Source organism: Patagioenas fasciata, chromosome 5 (assembly GCF_037038585.1).
Source record: "Patagioenas fasciata isolate bPatFas1 chromosome 5, bPatFas1.hap1, whole genome shotgun sequence".
Taxonomy (NCBI): domain Eukaryota; kingdom Metazoa; phylum Chordata; class Aves; order Columbiformes; family Columbidae; genus Patagioenas; species Patagioenas fasciata.
The window spans coordinates 27,131,085-27,152,360 of record NC_092524.1 but is presented as its reverse complement, the minus strand read 5'-3'; the positions used below and the strand labels follow the sequence as shown (position 1 = coordinate 27,152,360).

Sequence of the window (21,276 nt, the reverse complement as noted above, 5' to 3'; positions counted from 1 at the left end):
AGGGAAAAATAAACAAACAAGTAAACAAACAAAAATCAGGGAAGATAAAGGGGTGTGTTTTTAAATAGGAATTTTTTTAATGGTGCAAGATGCTTAATCTAACAGGTCAGAGGGATATAAATACTAAAATCTGATTAAGATATAGCACTTTATTGATACCCCTAGTTAGCATGTCCTTGCTTTACCTACCTAAAAAATGAACTGGTAAAATAATTAACAAATTTATTAATGAAGACAGGAAGAAGAGACAAATAAACAACTTAAACAACAAAAACCCTTTACCAGTCTATAGCAATTTTATGTCTAACCTCATCTCCAGTAGGAGAGGGAAGGGCTTGTCCTTTCTGCTTACAGCAGATACTAAGCCTCTGTGAACAGTGTTATTTGCAGACAACCAGTGGCTTTGTGTACACATTTTCATAGATATATATGTATGTATATATATGTATATTTATACACACAGAGCCAAGACAAAGACAAGCCAAGACATCCCGGCCTTTCAATGGTCTCCTCACAAGGAGTCCCAGTGAGCCATATCTTTCATCATCTGTCATTCTTCATAGATGTGTAAATAGAAATACAAAGTGTGAACTATAACATCAGAACAATACGCTTGCATCATCAATCAGTTTGCACTGATTTTGAAAATATGCAAATACCTTCAGAAGTAATGTTTTCGAAAGACCTGGGGAAAACTGCTCCAAGTTTCCTGACCTTCTGCTATCTATCTTGAAACCCTCCAGGTTTTCACTCTTCCAACAGTTTTGTTTCTAATATTAACTCAAAGTTAGGTGCTCTCCTCTTTCAGCAAGGTGATCCAATCTTCATGCAGGACAAACTTTGTCCATTGTTGAGCTCCATGTCACAGAGAGTATGATAATGTGTTTTTAGAAGCTCAGTGTGGAACCTATATAAGACCAAGCCCAGTCTCTAGAAAGGCCATTGACTTTAGCATGGCTTTGCTCATGTGTTCATTTCCCCACTGCTGCTTCATACTGATTCGTTTTCTTATCTTATATTAAAGTTGAATGTACATGTTCTTAGATCAGACAGTATTTCTGTCATGCAAATTTACAGTGCTTCAAACAAGAGGACCCTGGTTCGTTATTAGAGATCTTGTGTGCTATCTCAATCTAAAGTTTAATTACAGTTACTTTACTAAAGCTCACTAACAGGGTTTCTAAGTGCTGTTCGAAACAGCACAGTACTCTACAGACATACATAGCAAAAAACATTGCATTACAACATGAACCAGCCCAAATTTGAAGTAACTGAGCTTAAAAATGATTTTTGACTGAACCTATTTGATAAAGTTCATAGATATTTACACATGTGCTATGCAACAGGGCATCCCACTACTGATAAGCTTTCATGTGCTCAGCCAAAGAGAGAGGAGAAAGTTCTTGCAGTGCAGTTTACATCATCCTATCTGCACACAGGAATAATGCACGATTTGGCCAACTACTGTCACCAAGCAGTGATGTGTATGAAATGCAAAGAGCATTTTCATGTTTAAGAGGAAATACTTTATTTTAAATATTCAACAGTCACTGTCTTCTTCACATTGTGCTCCCAGGCTCTCAGCCAGAGGGGAGGCAGCTCATTGGCTCTGATGGTGTGTTGCCAGGAGGGCTACTTGTCAGCAGTTGTAGTGTGAGCAACAGCAGGAGGCTCAGAACAAGCATGTGAAATAAAATGCTTATTCAAGAGACAGCACAATGGCTTGTTTTTTAAGTGGTATGAAGCCCTTCACCCTGCGGGAACACTCAGATCTCTGCACTGAGCAGCTGGGTTGCACTTTTCTCCTATCAATAATAATGATAAATAATAATAATGATAGCAAAGTAAAAGGAAACCCTGAGCTTACAAGCTGCATCAGGTGGACTTAATGCTCTCGCCTCTGAGTGCACAGGACTCAATTCTCCCACCTCTCCCCCTGCAGGTCCCCACTTCGGCAGGGCTGTCTGGGGGACTCAGAAGCCAGGCTGCCCTGTATCCAGGCAACGGGCATCTCTGAGGCTCTGGAAACCTCTGCCATGCACAGGAGGAACAGCTGGGGCAGGTCCCCCACCCCTAGACTCCACAGACAGCAGGAGAGAAGGAGCTTTGCCAATTTTAAAGAATATAGGCAGAGAACAAAGTAAGATCTGTAACTACCTTCTGACAACAAAAGCCCATTCCCAGATCTCCCTGAGGTTACCTGCTTTTCCAGCACTGATCCCGGGAAGGTGCAGGAACAGTCCACAAAACTTACTATGACTTTTATTTCTCAGTGCTGTGTATACTCTCACCTAGGTCCACCTCCTCTTGCTGCAGGAAATTTCCAAATTTACTAGCCACCTATAGGTAGGAGTCTCAGTTCCTGGAGCTGTCTTTTGGCCAGAAAAACCTACCAATGTCGTGAGCAATGGACATGCACACACATCACCAGGCTTCAAAGACGGCCTGTGGGAGAACAGGTCAGCTGAGAACAAATGATCCATCTATCCTTACATTCACAAGGAGAAAAAGTTCTTCATGGGTGAGGGGATAAAGTTCTAATGCCAGGGATGGGAGTGGGCATCTAACTTCAGTGTGTGCTAGTTAGTGTCACTAACTTCACTAACATTCAGATGTCATTCACGGTGCTTTGGGGCAGGTTTATTTGTTCCACTCTCATCCTCTGTACAGCTGATGTTGACAGAGATTGGGATGGTCTTACTTTCATGGAGGTTCAGTGAGAAAAGACCAAAGAACACCATAAACTAAGAAAGCTAAAAACCACAGAAACCTGGTCCCTGAGCACCATCTTCAATTGACAGATGATATACAGGCCACTGGCATCCAAAACACAAATTGCAGAGGATGAAGTGATTTGAAAGAGAACTGTAAGTATACTCAGGGCTTCTGTAGCATTCAGCTGCCTCCCAAACAATTGTTGGAACTACCATATGAACGTTACGTAATTGTAGATATACACAGAAGAATGATGATGAATAGAAGAAAGAAACATATGATGAATTACTGCATTAAGATGCTCTGATTCAAACCAGGCTTAATTCATAGAAAACCTGTGTCTAGTAAGAAAAAGATGTCACAATGGCCCCTTCCTGCCTTCCTTGATGCTGTCTCAGCATTTGAAGATCTCAGCCATAAATGTAATTCAGGATACAACACTGTACAGCAAACACAACAGGTAGTCTAACCTGCCTCATCTCATCCTAGTGCTGACATACTATCCAGTCAGGATCTTTGCTTTCATCCACCATGACTAGAAATGTTATACAAACACTGTCAGGAGTGCATGAAATGCTAAAATCAGAAGCACTCTTTGGAACTTGTGAATTCTCATGGCTCTTACTGTAATCTCAGCTTCCTGCCCATGCCTTCGCTCCTCTCTGAACAATTCATACAGCCTCACTGCCTTGGCAAATGCCTTCTTTTCCTTCTAGTAGTGACAGCTGTTATTGTAGGAGACAGTACAGTATAAAGGTACTCATTAGGAGAGGTAAAGGACTACGTCCCTGGAATACAGCGTCACCTCTGCTTGAACTCTGGAGAAAAATAAGTACCGTTCCTCTTTGCTCCTTTCTGAGCAGTGACATGGAACATCAGAAGCTATTTGCCAAAGTGCACGTAATACACGTTCTCAAGGTGATTAATTCATAGTATGCAACTCCCACCACTGCTGTGAAGGACAGCTCTAGTGCCAGAAGGCCAGATGCTTTGCAATACAAGGTGTGTCCACCCCAGACAACTACACCAATTTCACAACAATTTGCTTAAATCAGAAGTGTGACCTGAGACGAAGGCATCAGGTGCTTCTGGATTTTAATCCCAGTTCACCCACTTATTCACTCAGAGGGGAGGCCAGGCGAGGTTCTTTATCTTTCACATCAAAGCAGCTTCCCCCCCCACCAACTGTTACGTATATAATGACTGTATTGAATCACACAAATCTTCTTTACAGCCTTTCCCTCCCCAACATGCCCTTTTTGCAAAAAGCCATTTCCAACATCACCTCAGCAAAAGCAAGAAGACAACAACCAGTTGACGGTGCCAGAGATGAGTTACATCAAGGAATGTGAAGGCAGAGAAAAGACAGAGGAAAGGCGGGGAAAGGGGTAGATCAGAGACATGGCAGCTCTGCCAAGCGGAGGCACCGAGGTCCTTCCTAAGATAAGGAGGGCTCCAAATCAGAGGTGACAGCAAAGGTTTAAGGGGACAACTTGATCTAGGAAACCACTGAGACATTCAGACCACACTTGAGCAAAGCCCTACCACCAGTGGCTTCTTCAGGACCTACAACTTTAAACACCCATTTAAGTGCTTCGGAGAAAGCATGCCAGGTGGCTTAGCCCATTGCAAAACCAACTTTTCTGGCTGGTGCTAGTTTGTGCAAATCAATCCCTGGTTCAGAAACTAAAAACAAAACGAGCAGCACTGAAAGACAAGACAGAGCAGCTTCGATGGAGAAGAAACCCAGAGCAATGCTGATTGATTATTCCCAGAATGCCTCTCCCAGCAGCACTAACGAAGTACGTGCCTGGGACAGCAGCCCTGAGCAATACACGGAAACATCTGAAAAGCTCACAGAGCCCTTCCCTGCACCCACAGACCTCCCTGCCTGATGAGCATATTTAAAACAGTTCTGCAAAGCACTACAGCCTGGATCCCTACTAAAAACAACATTCCCTTCCCACATCTCCTCCCCTTTAAATCAAGCTCAAACCCCAAATCCAGGGCACCTCCAATATGTGTATAATGGTATCTGTCCAACATTCTTCAGTAATAGCATCATTTGGGATGGGGAGGAGAGAGCTGTTCGTTGGGGAAGGCATATGAGGGATACAGGCAAGAGAAGCACAATATAAACAATATCCTTTGGAGGCCTGAAACAGAGACTACCAGCTGGTGCTGAGCGCAGTCATTTTAATCCTCAGCTGCAGAGTCACTGGGACACAATAAAAGAGAATTGGCAAAGAAAACATTTAATGATAAGTATGAGCCCACACGCTTTATTCCTTGACTTGCAGCTGAGAGTATTCAGTAACTCAGATGTGGACAGGAAAATACGAACAAGAAAAGCTACAGCAAACAGACTACCTGCAACTACAAGCAAAAAAAGTGACTCATCAGCAGAAGCAAGAATAACACCCTAATGGTCATTCTCCTGCCAGACAACCCCCAAACTCTTTCAGCAGCGGAGCACAAGCACATTTTATATTAGCAAAACCCAACAAAAACTACATCAGTATCATCAGAAAGAATGTAGCAAGATAATAAACAGATTTTGTTGCTTGGGTTAAAAGAAAAAAAAAGCAGAGGGGAAGAATTGCTTCCAGTCTGAACTGCAAGATTTGTATTCTGAAACCAAATCGTACAAAGGTATTTCTTCACATTGACTCCACAAAGTTTTGTTCAACCTAAGATGAAACTTTTTTTTTTACATTCTTAACTTAAAAACCAATACAAAACACAACACCTCCAAAAACACTACACCAAACAAACTGAGACCTTTTTTAATAAAACATTTGGATCAAATTTCAATAGCAAAACGTGACTTTCATCTTAAAATGTTGAAAGGATCAGCTCTGGCATCTCTAAACCAAAAATATGTTGCTTTAAAAATTTGGAAGTCAATATTTTGATGTTTACAAATAAATATGTAACCCTTTTGTTGACTGAAACTATTTGCTTAATTTCAACTTGATTTTATGAAGATTTATGGTCTCTGTCAAGATTTTGGAAAAAAGGTTTGTGTAATTTCTGTCTTTCACGAAAATGATCTAGTACAAAGATGAGATCCACAGCTGATTTTCTGTTCAGAAGAAACATCAGATCACTACACTTTTGATCAGTTACCATTATTCTTGACCAATAGAAAAAACACATAACAGAAGAACAATAGCCCAAGCAGTTAAGGCAGCACTTTTAGCTTGTACATCTAATACTCAGGACTATTGAGTATCCCTAGGGATTTTTATTGCTAACCCTAAACATCTGGATTTAGGTTTACACTTACATCTACCTAGTTTGAAGTTTTCCAAGTAAGTAATTTCCAACTAAGTTGGGGTTTTTTTGTTTTGTTTGTTTTTTGTTTGTTTGTTTGTTTGTTTTTAAAGGCATTTCATTACTCCTTCGTAAAAGCCATCATCACTTATCCCCTTTTCCTGGGATGAAGACTTGTTGAATATACTCAACTTTAACCAACATATGGTCATACTGAGTCACTAGGAAAATCAGAGCTTTGCTGTACTGATCTTCAAGCAATTTAAATGACCATAAAATGTATTCATGTACATAGTCCGAACATACAGTCATTATTTTGTACACTGGCTTTTGACAGACAGAGATGGAGTAGCAGAACACCAGCTCCTGGTTCCAATCAGTTCAGTGATACTTTGGCCTTCAGTGCTGCTACCAGATAACATACAGAATTGGCACATGGAAAGGGAAATGGAAAAGCAAAGGCAGTTCTGGCAAGTGATTCCACTTTCCAGCAACGTGATCCATACACTAAGCCAACTCAACTAACAGGCCAATAACTTGTGATAAACCTGTAGCTCCATTCTGAAAGCTGAACGCTTTGGCATGGGAAAAAAAAAAAAAAAAAGGATATGCAGTCCTTTTCTTTTTGTTGACTGAATACTTGTGGGAGAAATAGCTTAAAATTGGAGATATTATTTTTAGCCTCCTTGAAATGTACTCTTGGATGTACTTTGCAGCCACAAAGGTTATAAATAGTGCAGGTCAGTTTGAGAGGTCAGTGACAAATTCTGACAATGCATGTCATCCGTATATCACTGGGTGTGTCCGCCTGTCTCTCTCTAGCATCAGCAAGGGTACCCAGACAGAGGGCAGGAATGCCCAAGCCTGATAACCAGCCCTGCTGCAGAACATGGGGAAAACAGGGGTTCAGGCAGCCATGAACTCTAATATCCTGTCATCAACAGTCACCAGGGAAAGGCGCCAGAAACAGCTTGAGATTGCAATTACAGAACAGCCAGTTCCCAGGAAAAGCTTGGTCCTGCCCGCCTGGGCTGAGGGGCCGGCTCGTGCTGTGCAGCGGGAGGGACTGAGCCTGTTAATGCTCCCATGTGCTTTAGTATTTCAAGTACTACAGCCCGTTTGAAAATTAGCACCTGGTGAGCATTGGGGGATCTGAAAAGAAGCCTTCCACAAGTGATTAAAAAAGGAAGCTTGCATTGCTTAAACGTGCTTCTTTGGAACTTCTTTTTGCTGGGGGTGTTGGTCCACTCATGCACACGCTGTGCTCTGCTTTTTCAGAAAAGTGACAGCTGTAGACAGTCCCTTGTCCAGCTCAAGATCCCCATATGCTGGGCATTAAAGCTAAAATACAGGCAGAGCACGGCCATTATATCCCCATTGTCATTTTCTACCTTACAGCTCCTGGCACACGCTACCAAGGAGAATGGCCCTGAATGTCCAGGACAAACATGTCCAAGGCTGTTCACCTCCTAGTTTCTTATCTGCCAGTCCTGTCAACAAATGTAAGGTCTGCCAAGGATGCAGCTCACATCCATTAGAAGCTAACCGGAGAATGAGTCATTTTACAAAGGACAAATCACCCATTAGATTATCGTTATCTTTACTGCGCACAAGCCTGTCCAGCGGCTGACCTATGTGTAGGCTCCTCTCACAAAAGAGCTCTTCAGATTTTGCACTAAATAGACACAGCAATGTAAGCAAGAAATTTCAGTTTAAAACGGGTCAGGGCATTCAAGAGTCACAATAACCTTTCTCATATTCTGCAAGTTTAAAAATCAACCGTGGTTTTGGTGTTATTTTTTTAATGTAAGATGCATAGACATTATTTGATGGCAAGTTTTTCATGTGAGGAAAGGGAATTTCTGGATTATCTCTTTCCTTTCTCATTCTGCTTTGTCACAGAAAGGAGGAACAACAAGAAAAAAAAAATGAAGATACAACCCTCTAGAATGAAAACTTTTTTCATCTTCAAATTTCTCTGAAGAGAAATGCAAAGTTTCACGAAGCCAGTTTCTACACAAAATAAAATACTTCTATCATCTTTTTCTACAAGAGAAAACTTCACAGCTGCATCACCATCCTCTTACAGTTGGGGAAGAAAGGCATACAGGAATCACGCTGCTTCCCCTGTCAGAACGCAGGCTGGGCGTTGAGCTAGTAATTGAATGCAAAACTCCCCAAGCCCACTTCACTACTTACAGGGTAATACTATCCTTATTACTGATTTTAACAGTTATCACTTTTCACTGATCCCAGATCTTACTCATAAGCCCACCACAAAAAAGCTTCAAATACAAGTATATATACCCCTCTTACATATCTGCTTCTGGAGAAATCTCTGCAGTGAGAAAATAATTCTAGCAGCTCTTAAACTAAGTCCCCAGCTTCACTCAGTATTTTTCAAAATTCGCAAATCAAAAGCAAATGTACTTCTGTAGGTCTCAAAATAAGTGATGCAAAGCCTTCGCTGCTGTTCTGAATGACACCGTACCTCAGCCGCTCCACCCAGGAATGAGCACGGCGATGAAAGGCGGCTTTGCATTCCTGCCCTGTCACATTGGGTAAACCCCATTTTCCCTTGACAAACCACTTTGCCCATGATTTAGTTAAGCAAAAAAAGCTTTGAATTACCAATATACTATTAGAATTAAGTGGCAGGAACTGATAGAGATGCATTTCTAATGACAATTTATTTCCTCCTTCATTATCATTTGCATGTCATACAAGTTCCCAACTCCATAGGAAAACAAATGCAGCCAATGTCAGTCCCCACGTGCACCATGGGTAACATCAGAAGCACCTACACCAAGTTTCTGAGGCAACACCTCTCAGAATATCCATCCATCTCTGTCAGGGTCAGCTGTAGCCATGTCTGAACCCTCTGGCTATTTGTGTCACCTCTAGACCCATCAGAGACAGAAGCAGCAAACATGGACCACACCACCAGTAGGCACCTACAGTCTTGCAGCACCTCCAGCAGCAGAGATCAAGAGCTGAAACCTCCTGCTGCTGTCCCAGCCGAGATCTCACGTGGGGGCCCTGGGCTCCAGGAGCTGGCAGGCAGCCCCTGGCCATGGCTGGAGCGAGACTGAAACACCGCTGGCAGCATGTGCTCTGCCTGCCCTTGGGATGCATCACCGACCTGGCGCTCACCCTTTTCACTCATCTTTCACTTATAAATGTGCATACAACAAACACGTCATCGTTGGCTGTGACAGTTATTAGGACAGTTATAAATGTGAGCAGACTGTAACCAAAACATGAGGCCTGGGAGTCTGCAGAGGGCTTGAAACAAGAGCTGTCAGGTGAGGAGCCTCCGGTTTGTCTGCACAAGGTTAACTCAGATGTCCAACGACAGCCACCTATGTGTCAAAAGTCATTAGTCGCCTCATTGGTAATTTGAGAACCAGCACATGTGGCACCACATTGTTCCACACCACTCGCTGTGAGTGATATCTCCTCTTGGTACTACAGTTGACAGTATGTAGAAGGCACATTATCTTTGTTGAAGAAAAAAGCTGTGTGAGGACATCCACCTGCCATACTGGTGCAAACTTAAGCATCTTAGTAAAGCCCAGGAGGACAGCATAACTGTATCTCTAGTATAAGCACAATTTGTCACATGAGAAGATTCTCTTGGAGACTCATTTTGCAGAGATATGCCAGTAGCACAGCTTCTCCAAACAATTTATCTCACAGTTTAAAGAAAAAATTGATATAATTAGAATTTTCTCAATATAATATTTCCTTCCTTTGGTCAATGTGGCCTCAATTTCCAGGCTTTTATAATAAACACTGAAGCTTTTAAAAGTCCTTAGTCCATTTTCACAAAATTGTAGTTTCTTTAAAAGCTGTCCAATTGTTCAACATTTTAAAAAGAAAAAAGTGTATACTGCCAATGCATACACAGATAATAATAACAATAATATCAAACAATTTTCTGAAAAAAAAAGTTTATGGAAAGTATTTTCCTTTTTTCCACTTCAGTAATCACACCTCAAGATAACACAGATTGAGTTTTACGACATGTTTGTGGTAAACGAACCCCCAAGTATGTTGCTATTTCTAAGAGGGAGTGGGTTTTTTTGTCTGCTTTTTTTTTTTTTAAGAAGTCTGCAACATTATCTGTTGCTAAACAGATTTTTATAGGGAGAATCAACAAGGCATCACAGGGAGTCAGGAGATGGCAACCACAGAGAGCACCGCTGAAGACTATATCCTAGTTAGTGATGCAAGAGGAAGAGCACCCACCTGTCCTGCACACATGCACAAGCTCACGTTCCCCCCCAAGAGCTGGCTGTGTTCCTGATTCCCAGACCTGTGCTGTTCCCCGCTCTAGACTGCACCTCTGCTTGTTGGAGTCAAGGGATTCAGCCTTATTTATGCTAATGTTGCTCCAGCTGTTCCTTTGCACAAGTCACTAAGTGGATTTGTTTGGAGTTCAGACTCACTTCCAAAGAGCGGGCAGTTTCTGTTAATCAGTAAGTGATGGCTGCACCAGGAAACAAACCCCAAACCTCAGGGGTGTATTTCAGTCCTTTTCCTCAGCCAGCACATGTTCTGGCCCACACCTGTTGCCTGTGGAAGCACCTCTGTATCTAAAATATCACTGTATGCATCCTTGCTTCCTGAGGGTTCAAATGTTTCACCTGCCTTTGGGGATAACTCGACTATGGTCATCCCCAGCAGAGGACTTGGTCACTGAGCAGAGCAGAGGAAGCCAGTGACCCAAACTGATGCTCATCATTCATGCAGCACATCAGCGGGAACAAAGCACAAACTGGGAGCAGGAGGTTGAGGTCTCTGCAGCCTCGTGTCCTCACCCAACACAGTGCAATGAGGACTAGTGCCATTCCATAAACCATGTTTTCAGGCAATGGGGAAGAACAGAAGCCCCAATTTAGCAGCACTGGTTTTGTCCCAGCTCTCAATCATGAATCATAAAGTTCTGGTGGAAAGAGATTTTCACTTCTTAAAATATCAAGCACTGAAATAGGGACAACCTGGTAGGGAACACCCTGGGAGCAAAAGTCAGGGTCCTCTTGTAAGAGTCCAGGTGTGCTTGCATTAGGACTGGAAATACAGACTGAATAAACATAGATAGTGAATGAAGAGGGACATGGAAGGGCATTCCATGCCTCTGTACCACTGCCTGAGTATCTCTTCTGCAAGAAAATTCAAAAGGTGAGGAGGATTATTACTGAGTTTAGGATGCAGGAAAATGCACAGCCACATCTCTGCTTCTGTCATAGTAACTGAACCTCATTTGCTATTGCTGCTTTGCCTAATCCCCTAAACTGTGATAACAGAACCAAAGCAAAATCTTAGCACAGGCTAAGACTGTATACATGCATATCTGTAGCCTACTGCTTTCTTTTTGCCCAGATCTTCCACAAAAGCAGTACAACTTTCCACAAGGGAAAAAAAAAAAAAAAAGACAACTGTAAAAAATCAATTTTTAGAAAGAATGTAGCATGATGCCATTTTCCTTATATGGCAACTGGTATCCCATGTGGAGTCTCAAACAATAGCCAGCCTGACAGGACGTGGAGTAAGAGGATGACTTGGGGGAAAAAAAATTATATATATATATATTCCCTGCTGGCCCTCACCCTCCATTTCCTCTTGGAGTTCTTTGTGACTGCACTGAAAGGGGTCAATAGCTCCCAGCTTGAGAAATGCAGCTTTTGAAAGGACTATCACCAGCATCTGCATTTAAAGCTTGCCTTTTACTTCACAGCCCCCCACGCCCCCAGCTAATGCAGTGCTTTTAAAAAGCCAGCAGCAAGATAAACTTTCAGGGAAAAAAAAAAAGGGAGAGGGAGAGTAGAGGAGAAATGTTACCTATTGGCCTTGGGTTTACTGACACTTTCACTGGAAAAAAGCTTGACTGGCAAAGCAGGGACAGGGAACATGAGCTGCAGATGACCTAAAGAACTACAGATCATTACAGCTCACTTCAGTCACCACCTCCCCATCCTTTAAAGTATGCTACAAAACCACATGTAGCAGCCAAACACCAAGGTGGAAAGGAATTTCGACTGGTTCAGAACAATGGGCAAATTAGCACTGGACTCACTGAACACAAGAAAGCTTTGCAACTCAATTTTCAATGTTTAAAAAATTCCGAACTGACAAACACAAGGAATCCAGTCAAATTTTAATAAGCTTAATTGACTTGTCTTGATAATGAAACTCTGGACTACTGTCTAAGTTTATATTTAGGCTTTCTATTTGAGGAAATACTACAGGAAAGCTATGGCACATTAGAACCAGGGATTTATTGGAAGGACGGAGGAACAGGATGGTAACTCTCCCTCAGTGCCAATGGATGCACAGTCCACATGGAACGCTGGCACATGCTCAGGTTTTCAGGACCCCTGGCCCTGCTTCACACTCATTCAAACATCCATCAGCACTTACATTGCAGTCACTTTCTGTATAAGGTTGTGGTTTTTAATTCACTTTGGAAGTGGATGAATTCAAGTGTGTGTACCAAGGGTTTGTACAGATCTGCTATTGCTGTGGTCTCCATGTGTAAACAGGTCAAAACTCCATTCATGTACTTTAGAAACTGAGTAACACTACTAAAACATTTCCAAATTTAAAGAGCAAAATGAGTGGAATGCCACAAAAGGAAGCTCCACTTTGTGTTAAGTGAAGAGAGGCTAAGTAAGATCAGCTACGATTTTCCAGCTGTCATTTATTTGATTTTATATTCATCTGGTAATTTGATTGTACCCTTTTAGTAAACATCAGCAGAACCCCACAATATTCATCTTAGACAGGCCTGAAATTCACAGATGGAAAGGTGCAGTAGAACCTCCAGCAGCACTACACACAGCAAAAAGCTATTTCACATAGTTCCTATCAACTTGTCTGACAGAGAAGTCAAAAATGAGGCCAGAGAATGCTCCAGAAATAAATAATTGCCTCAGAGAGTCTCTAGCAGGAGCAGTATATGACTTCGCATTTCACTTTAGTTTCCCATCATACTATCTTTCTCACAGGCATTCAAACACATTAGTCTGTGCCTTATCAGATCCTGAATTAGAGTTTTAGAAAAGCTCCTGCAAGTCTGAGAACTCCCATAGTAGTTCAGAGACGTTTATGGGGCTGTAATGAGTACTGACAGATAAGCCACACTCATGCATACATGCTTGCAACTGATGTCTGGTTTAACACAATACAGCCCTAAGCCTTCATAATACAGCATAGGAAACAGAATCCTCCCATTGCCTACTACTAATTGCATCTGCAGTGGTCAGGGGTTGAAAGAAAAGTAAGCAGATTAATTCTATTAGACTGTGCAATAGTATCCCAAGGGGACAAGGGAAAATCCCATCATTTAGAACTGGTAGATGCTGCTGGGAACTATGTTACATACTAGTAGGGGATTAAGGGTTTGGACTGAAGGGCCTTTTCTAGATCTGGTTTCCATAAGTCATTGTGATTAGAACTTCAGAGGTTTTCCCCTCCCCCCCACTTTGGGATGACCTGAAACATCTTGCCCAGTTCAAAACAAAACGATTTAATTAGTTTCTTGCTTAACCCCTTCCCCTCAACATACACTTCTTTATTCCTTTTCTTAAAAAGCTTTCCATTTAAATTAATGTAACTTTTCATATAAAACTATCTTGGAACAAGAGGTTTAAGTATTGCTTTGTTAATACCCCACCTGTAACATTTTTCTTTTTCAGCATACACCTCTCACACTTTCAGTCTATATTTATCTCAACTATACAAGCAGTCTTGATCCTCCAAAAGTACATTTTTGCTGAAAAACATTCCCCATGCTGTAAAAATAATGTAAGGTTTCACCCCTATAGATAGGGCAGGCAGAGGTGACAAAGCCCCTCTAGAGTCAAACGAATAGAAAAAAATTCTCTGCTCAGGCTACTGCAGCATCCCCAGAGCCCAGCAGCAGTAGAGCCTGAGAAGCATTAGGAGCTCCTTCTGCCTTACCTGCGTTGCTGCTTTGACGGGACAGGCCTTCAGGGAAATACTTCTCCTCGAGACGTCAGGTCAGGTTGTACTAAACATGCATCGGTCAGGATCCTGCTTCAGGCCCCTAGCACCGTGATCCAGGCTGGTCACCCTGTCATAAACAGCAATGGCAAATACATAAGACACATACTTTGCATACTGGGCCTGAGGAGAAGACCATGACCTTGCTTTACTCACTTCTTCCTACTTTGGTAAAGAACTCTTTGTTGCACACCTGAAGGAGGTAAGGGGAAGCATCTGGCAGAGATCCTGAAAACCTGGCAAGGACACTCATCCTGCGTGCACCAGAGGAGCAACGGGGGCTAGTGAGCAGCAGAAGGGCCCACCAAACTGCTACTCAGGCAGATTTTCTTGCCCGTCTCTAATAGACTTGCATGCTTTCTACTGAGTTTCATCCTTCTATGAGTGTTTACAAGTCTCTTCCCTGCTCTGCACAACTTTGCATTTCAAATACGCATATACTGAGTGCATCCATTTTTTTTAAAGGGGAAGGGCAAGTATTTGAGAGGTGCAAGTGCTTGCATTTAAAAAAAAGCACGCCACCATATACCTCTGCACAGGATGAAGTACCTGCTGCCTAATAGAAACCTACACCACTGAACAAAGACCTGGTCCTTTCAGACATGTAGTGCCGGAGAGTAACTCCCAGTCTTTGCAGACAGTGAGGGAGGAAGAAAAAAAAAAAGTAATAGTAATTTATTCAGGTTTTTAAAGCACTCTGAAACCACAAGACAGTCAAAAATTTGAGTCAGTGTCATTTTTAGTAGCAATTTTCCCTTTCTACTATAAAAGAACAGTGATGTCCGTGTAGGCAAAACTCATTCATTCCCTATTACTAATCAAGCTGATGTACCACTGTGGTCAGAAGCAGAGAGCTCTAGTATAGTGTGTTTCAAAAAGATGGACCCGATTTCAAAAATACAGTGATTTCAAATTGGGTCCATCTTTTTGAAACACCCTGTATATCCAGGGTCACTAATATCGTATTTTGTCTTCTGTGCATACTTGTTCAGATGAGAGATCTCAATCACCTCTATTCAAAGAACATTAAGAAACAGAAGATATTTCAGGTCATCTAAATCCTCCACTACAGTGTAGTATCATGTCTCTCCCCTCCCTCCCAGCTTTGTTTATATCTAATCCAACCAAGAGTGTCTCAAAGCAGCGGGAATATTCTCCTTTCTCTGAGCAGACCTCAGACAAGCCTGAGAGACAGCTGTCTTCAAGACTTGTTGCCTGCATGAACAGTCTGATTTTTTGTTTTAGTTAATGCGATTCTTTTGTATCTGACTAGAACAAAAGCAGCAGCATGTGCAAACCTGAATAAGGACAATAAAACCCAGGGACCTTCTCTGTGGTTGATGCAGAGGGACACAAAGGGACAGCAGCATCAAGGGATCCAACACTCCTTTAGCCCTGTAGGTGCATTTTCTGAAGGGTAGAGCCAGTAGCCTAGGGGTCATCTGGGCTTAATAAATTTTTAATATGAAAACAAAAACAAACAAAAGCTTAGCATGGAATTTCTCCTGGTTAGTTGCCCTGGTCTTACATTCTCTCTAATCACTGCTGGCTGCTACCAGAGATGAAACCCTGGATTAGACAAGATCTGACCCAGCCTTGCAGCTCTCAGGTGTCCCTTCCACAACACTGCACTAAGATACACCCTTGGGGCTTTAGACTCTGTGGCTCCTAAGCTTGGTTTGATTTAACGGGTACAACAGACTCTGCTGGAATTAAGCTTTTTTTTTTTTTTAAAAAAAATCCAACCTTGATCACAGTTTTCCTCCCAACTTCAATGTTCATTCACTGCAGGGCCCCGATGGTGATATGTTTTGCAAACAACTTTTTTTTCATCCCTGTATGCTTGTACAATCACACACATGCTTGTATAAAGTCACTTAATCAAGCATAAGAAACAAGAGTTTGCACTACATGCTGACACAGAGATCGGGAGGAACATAAACCGTTCCGATTTAACATTTCGTACATCACACGTAACACCAAAACAGATGTAAAACAAGCCAATTCTTCATTATATTTTACGCTTAACACAACACAAATCTTCCTGCATTAAATACAATTGAAAGGGAGCTATAGAGTTGGCATTAGCTTGACAGATGCTGAGAGGAGCTGAACCAGAAAGAAATATCTCAGCCTGAAACAATGCATGTTAAAAAGGCATCTGCTTATTGTTTGATATCACAGTATCACACAGTATCACAGTGTGTATTTATTTACATAGATAGCTTGCTAACACGCTGAAAGGTTGGGGAGGGTGGCATAGGATGGCATTTTTAACTCTGAAGATGCAGTTTGTTATCCTTTGGTAATGTCACAAGCTTCCATTTTATTGCTGAGTGACGGCAAAAGCGGGGAGCAGGAGGGGAAGCGGGGTCCCCTCCACTGCATAGAGGTGGCTCCCCCCAGGAGCCTGCCCTCAGCACACAGGCAGACCTTTCAAGTTCAGCCTCCACAGGCACACTGCCCCAGGGGCTCACCCTCCAACTTCTGGGGCCTCCCTGCCTTTGATATAGACATGAGAAGAGTCCCTCAGATGCAAGTCAAGCACAGCTTCTTGTGCATAAAACGAGATCTTCTTTAACAAGAAAGAAAACTAATTAAGTGGGTAAAATCCCACAGGTTGGAACAGCAGCTGAGGAATTATCCTTCTATCAGGTTGGTAATGAGGACTAAAAAACCTCACACAGACATTAACAGCTTTATATGGGCTCATTGGCAATCCAGATCAGATGCAAAGCTTGGCATTCCCAGGAGCACCAGATGCAGCTCCAGTTACAGACCAGACCTTGGGCAAACCACAGTTTCCTCTGCTGAAAACAGCATCACCACAATGCCTGAAAATGAAAGGCACATAACTATCTAGCAAAGTAACTTTTTCCCACAGAAATCATGCCCAGAGAGACTGTAGGTCACAATGTCCAATGCCTCAGGTTGATCTGACTTACCTCTGAAACCTGTGTTTAGATATGTGTATGTGTGTGTGTGTATGAGAGAGAGAGGGAGGAAGGGGGAGATTTATTAAGCATGCTGTGGGGAGCATGATCAGCCAGGATGTCTAAGCGCACATCAAATGACACAATCAGACACTGACCAAATCCCCTTCCCTTACCCTATTGATTTACCCACCAACACCCCTGTCTGCTTAACCATCATCTCTCACAAGTATTATTCAGTTCTAACAAAATAATTCACATTTTTTCCTATCCCCTGGAACGGAAAGACTACTTGATTTGGGTTCAATGACAAGAAAGCAAGCAGTGAAGTGTTTGTGTAACCACTGCAATAAGGGAGCACAACCATGAAGAATCCACGGAGCATGACACCAAACTGTGCCAAGCTACTAAAAGCTACGTGTCAGAAATACACTAACTTCCCTAGGTACTAAGGTAAAAGAGTCTGTCCTCCACATTTAAAAAAAAAAAAAGTAAAATACTGGCCATCTTTCCAAAAACACACCTCTGGACATCTTCCTGCTTCTTTGTTATTATTTGTAACTCTAGAGTCACATGAGACCCCACAGAACCACATCGACTGTGCACAGCATTAGAAAGCCCCTCCCAAAAGAGCTTGCTGCCTAAACAGGCACAAAGCAGGAGAAAGGAAATATTATTTCCCTTGTTACAGATGTGAAGTAGAAATCCAAAGAGACACTGGTGGTAAAATCAGACAGGAAGCCAGTGACAGAACTGGGACGGGAACATCTTCAGTCTCAAGCCTACTCCGTCAGTATGGGGACTGTTTCTTCCTTTCTTGTTCTCTTGTCTTTCCCTGGAAGTTGTTTCTTTTACAGCTTGTAAAGTTTATTGTCAAAAGCAAAGTCCACAGCCTACTGGTGCGCTTCTCATTTTCAGGGGTAAGAGGCTTAGGGATTCTGCAAATGAGCACAAGGAATCCTCAGCTGGCACCCAAAAACTGCCCAAAGAGGCCAATTTCCTTCCTTTAAATGAACAGCAAATGCCGGTTCATGCCACTGCATATAGGTTTTTAATATGTCTAATCATGGGGCCTTCAGCTGACCAACTCAGTATCACATCAGTTCACACACTTCCGAAGCAGATGTTTCATGTATTACCTGTGTGTTATCAATCAACACAGATGATATCCCTACCAGATGAAATAATTATTTTGCAATCACATTGAAATGAAAGGTACTTCTTGTAAAGGCTTCACTAATTACCCAGGCTTACCAAAGGCTAAGGATAATGGAGTATTTTCCCACCATCTCTGCCTCTTGTTAATACAAATGCCCTCTGTGCCCTAAACCTATTGGAAAAAGAAACCAATGGCACTTCCTGAGCAATAGGATTAAATTATCTATTTCAAAGCAGTTTGCCTTACAGAAGCATTTGCATTATTAATAGTTATTATAAATCATCTTACGTCATCTTTTAACAATCATCACTATTTCCTTAGTTTCTCTTGGGCTTGAAATACCTGCCGTGCATAAAACAACAACAGTTACTCTAACTGTTTTTCAAGTTATTCTTTCTTGCTTGACTCAAATAATGCTGTCGGCTTAAACTGTTGATTTAGGTTTGCTGTTGCAGCTCTCTCCCCTTCTCTTTAATAAAGGGCTGGCTGATGCCTGGGATGCTGTGGCACAGCACTTGGGTTTTCACACTTAAGCTGTCGCTCTGTCAGCTCTGACAATGTGGGTGGTTTGTACCACACTTTTATGAGCCTCCCATCTACCTCTCCTATCTGTTTCCTCAGATTTACCTGAGCAGATATATTGACACCTTTGGGCAGGATGTTCCCAGAATTATAGGAACATACAAGGGTGGAAAGAAAATAGACACTTAAGGCAGCACACACTGTACGTGCAGCAAGGGTTTATGTCTATTGCTAGCAATTCAAACATCTGGTGGTAATGAGGTAGGTTGGAAAGGGTTTGATACTCATTGAGGGAGTTTAGTATCATTTGCTTGCTCTGTGAGAGTGCCATGGGCTTCTTCATGCAGTGCTAGATCCAAATATGTTTTTATGCATTAGAGTTTTGTGTATAATACATGTGTGTGAGATTCGGGTCCTTCAAAAGATTTCTCAGGGAAAAAGCTAATAAAGAATGGAGCACTTCATGGAGTTGTATAGCTCTTCAATTCTCTTTTGGAATGTATCATTAGTTCTGCATAGCTGATATCTCTGTTTTATCTTCCTCAGATCCTCTTTCTTTAAACAAGCTCCAGATTCCCTCCACCTCCAAAAAATGAACAATAATTTTAAAGGACTTAGAAGTAGTATTTCAAGAGGAAGAAGCACACGAAAACCAATAATCGAATGGTAAAGGCCAAGGAGAAAGCCACGGCCAGGTATGGAAAAGGATATGCGATGTTGTTCCATTATCCTCTTGAAATGAAGAGTAAAAGCCTGCTAAATTCCATTCCAATGCCTGCAACTCTACCTAAATCCTCCTGACCCCAGTAACGAAGTTATTACATACCACGTGTCTTGGCATTTTCTTCATATTCCAAACATCTAGCACATGGCTCAAAGGTTTCAGCCCTTCAGACTGATGAATCTTGTGATCAGCACATGAAATCAGACTGCTAAGTGCAAAGAGAAAAGGAAGATGCTTTTCCAAGACAGGGAGGAAACCACCCTTTACCCTCATATCCTTCTTTATTTTCCCAACAGAGCAGTCTAAGTCTCTGCACACATTCTGCATCACCCTAACCTGTCACTCAGTGTTCAGCCTTCTGTTGTTCTTAACTGCCTCCTTCATAGAATTTGAGGTGGCTGTAGCTGTGCTTAAGTGCAAAGAAACCACAATAAAGATTTGATTTTTGCAAATTACTGAACTTAACCTCTGAACAAAGGCTACCATAGAAGGTACAGTGCCAATACAACTTCTGTCCAAAGAAGTAAAATTATTATGGAACAGCTGTAAAGGTATCAGTGAGAAAACTTCATTGTATGAGGAACTCGCAAGCCAGCAAAGACGCGTACCACACATGGAAGTACAGTTTAACTGACTTGGTTGGAAATAATACTGTCATTGTGCAGTAAGGCTGTTCATGGAAGGAAACTCTAGTAAATAAAGAGCTCAGCCCTAGAAAAATAGCTACTAGATTTTCAAGTACCAAGAATCAGAAGCCAGAATCTAAATACTGTTAGCAACACAAATCTTTAAGGCTTCAAAAGGGTTTACTCTATCTGCACAACAGCAAGGCACCTATTAATCACAGAAAGCCAGTAACTGGAAGAGATGAAGAGCATACAAGAGTCAGCCAAACAAACAGCAACAGAAGATAAGGAAGAACTGCAAGTTAGCACCAGGCAAAGGGATACACCCATTCTTTTCTCCTTCTCCCAGAAAACAAAAATAGAAAATCATTATATTTTAAGAGTGATGTTATTCTTTTTATCTTCTACTCTCTATACATTCAAAATGGAAAAGGAAAAGGCAACAACAACAAAACTTCTGATATCCAATCCTGCAGGGAAGAGCAAACCTAACAGGTATTTTTCTGGAATGCAATATTAAAATGGTTGAAATTTTTAAATGGTCCAAAAGAAACATGACTACCAGTAAATGTATTAGCAATTCCAGCATGTGGTAGAAACATAGAGATGAGGTAATTCTTTCCTCAGCTGAGGCTCAGTTGTACAAGCACCTTAAAGCCCTCTTGCTCTGTCTGGCATTCAGCAAAATTATAGCACATCAGAACGGGCTGACTAGGGAGAAGGTGGCTACTTATTTCTTTCCGATATTTTTTCGTGATGGTGCTTTTGAGGATTCACTCCAGCTTTCATTACTATGGTACGCTCCCTATTTGCAAATGTTTTCCATCAGCTTCTTTTCCCCCAATCCATCCCACTGGTTTTCTCTTCTGTCCTTTCTTTCAACAGCTTTAAACAACCAGTGATTGAAAGCAGGGTAGCATAATGGAAGTCACAAGCATGGAGCTGGTCAGGTAGTTTAGTTCAAGGACTACTGTTGTTATTGCAGGGCACACTTGGAACAAAATACTCTGCAGGTTCTGCAACAATGCTGAATGAACCCAGTCCCAAAGGATCTCCTGGAACTGGAGAAATGGGGTGCTGCTCCTCTGAAAACCATACAAATCAAGCTCTTTTTGCCACTGTCACAGTGTGCAAGCAAAGGAACATGGCATCCTCGCTTTCCCATGAAGTTATTAACATGTGAGACAATGTTTTCTGTTGTAGAAACACTCTACTGTCAGAGAATGCCCCTTTTGGAGGACTCCAAGAGGCAGTTAGTGAGGGAGCACTTCTGAGCCTGCTGAACACAAAAGG

General features: G+C 41.9%; 1 protein-coding gene across 6 annotated transcripts in view; it reads right to left on the bottom strand.

The window, feature by feature from the left end:
* TSPAN18 (tetraspanin 18) overlaps positions 1-21,276 on the bottom strand; it is a 130,808-nt gene that overhangs the window by 46,345 nt on the left and 63,187 nt on the right. For 5 of the 6 annotated variants that reach the window (XM_071809111.1, XM_071809112.1, XM_065839441.2 and 2 more), the window contains exon 2: positions 13,957-14,089. The exons of the other annotated variant lie outside the window; for it this stretch is intronic. The gene's annotated coding sequence lies outside the window, so the exon portion shown is untranslated. The remainder of the gene's footprint in view (positions 1-13,956; positions 14,090-21,276) is intronic. 6 annotated transcript variants of the gene reach the window in all.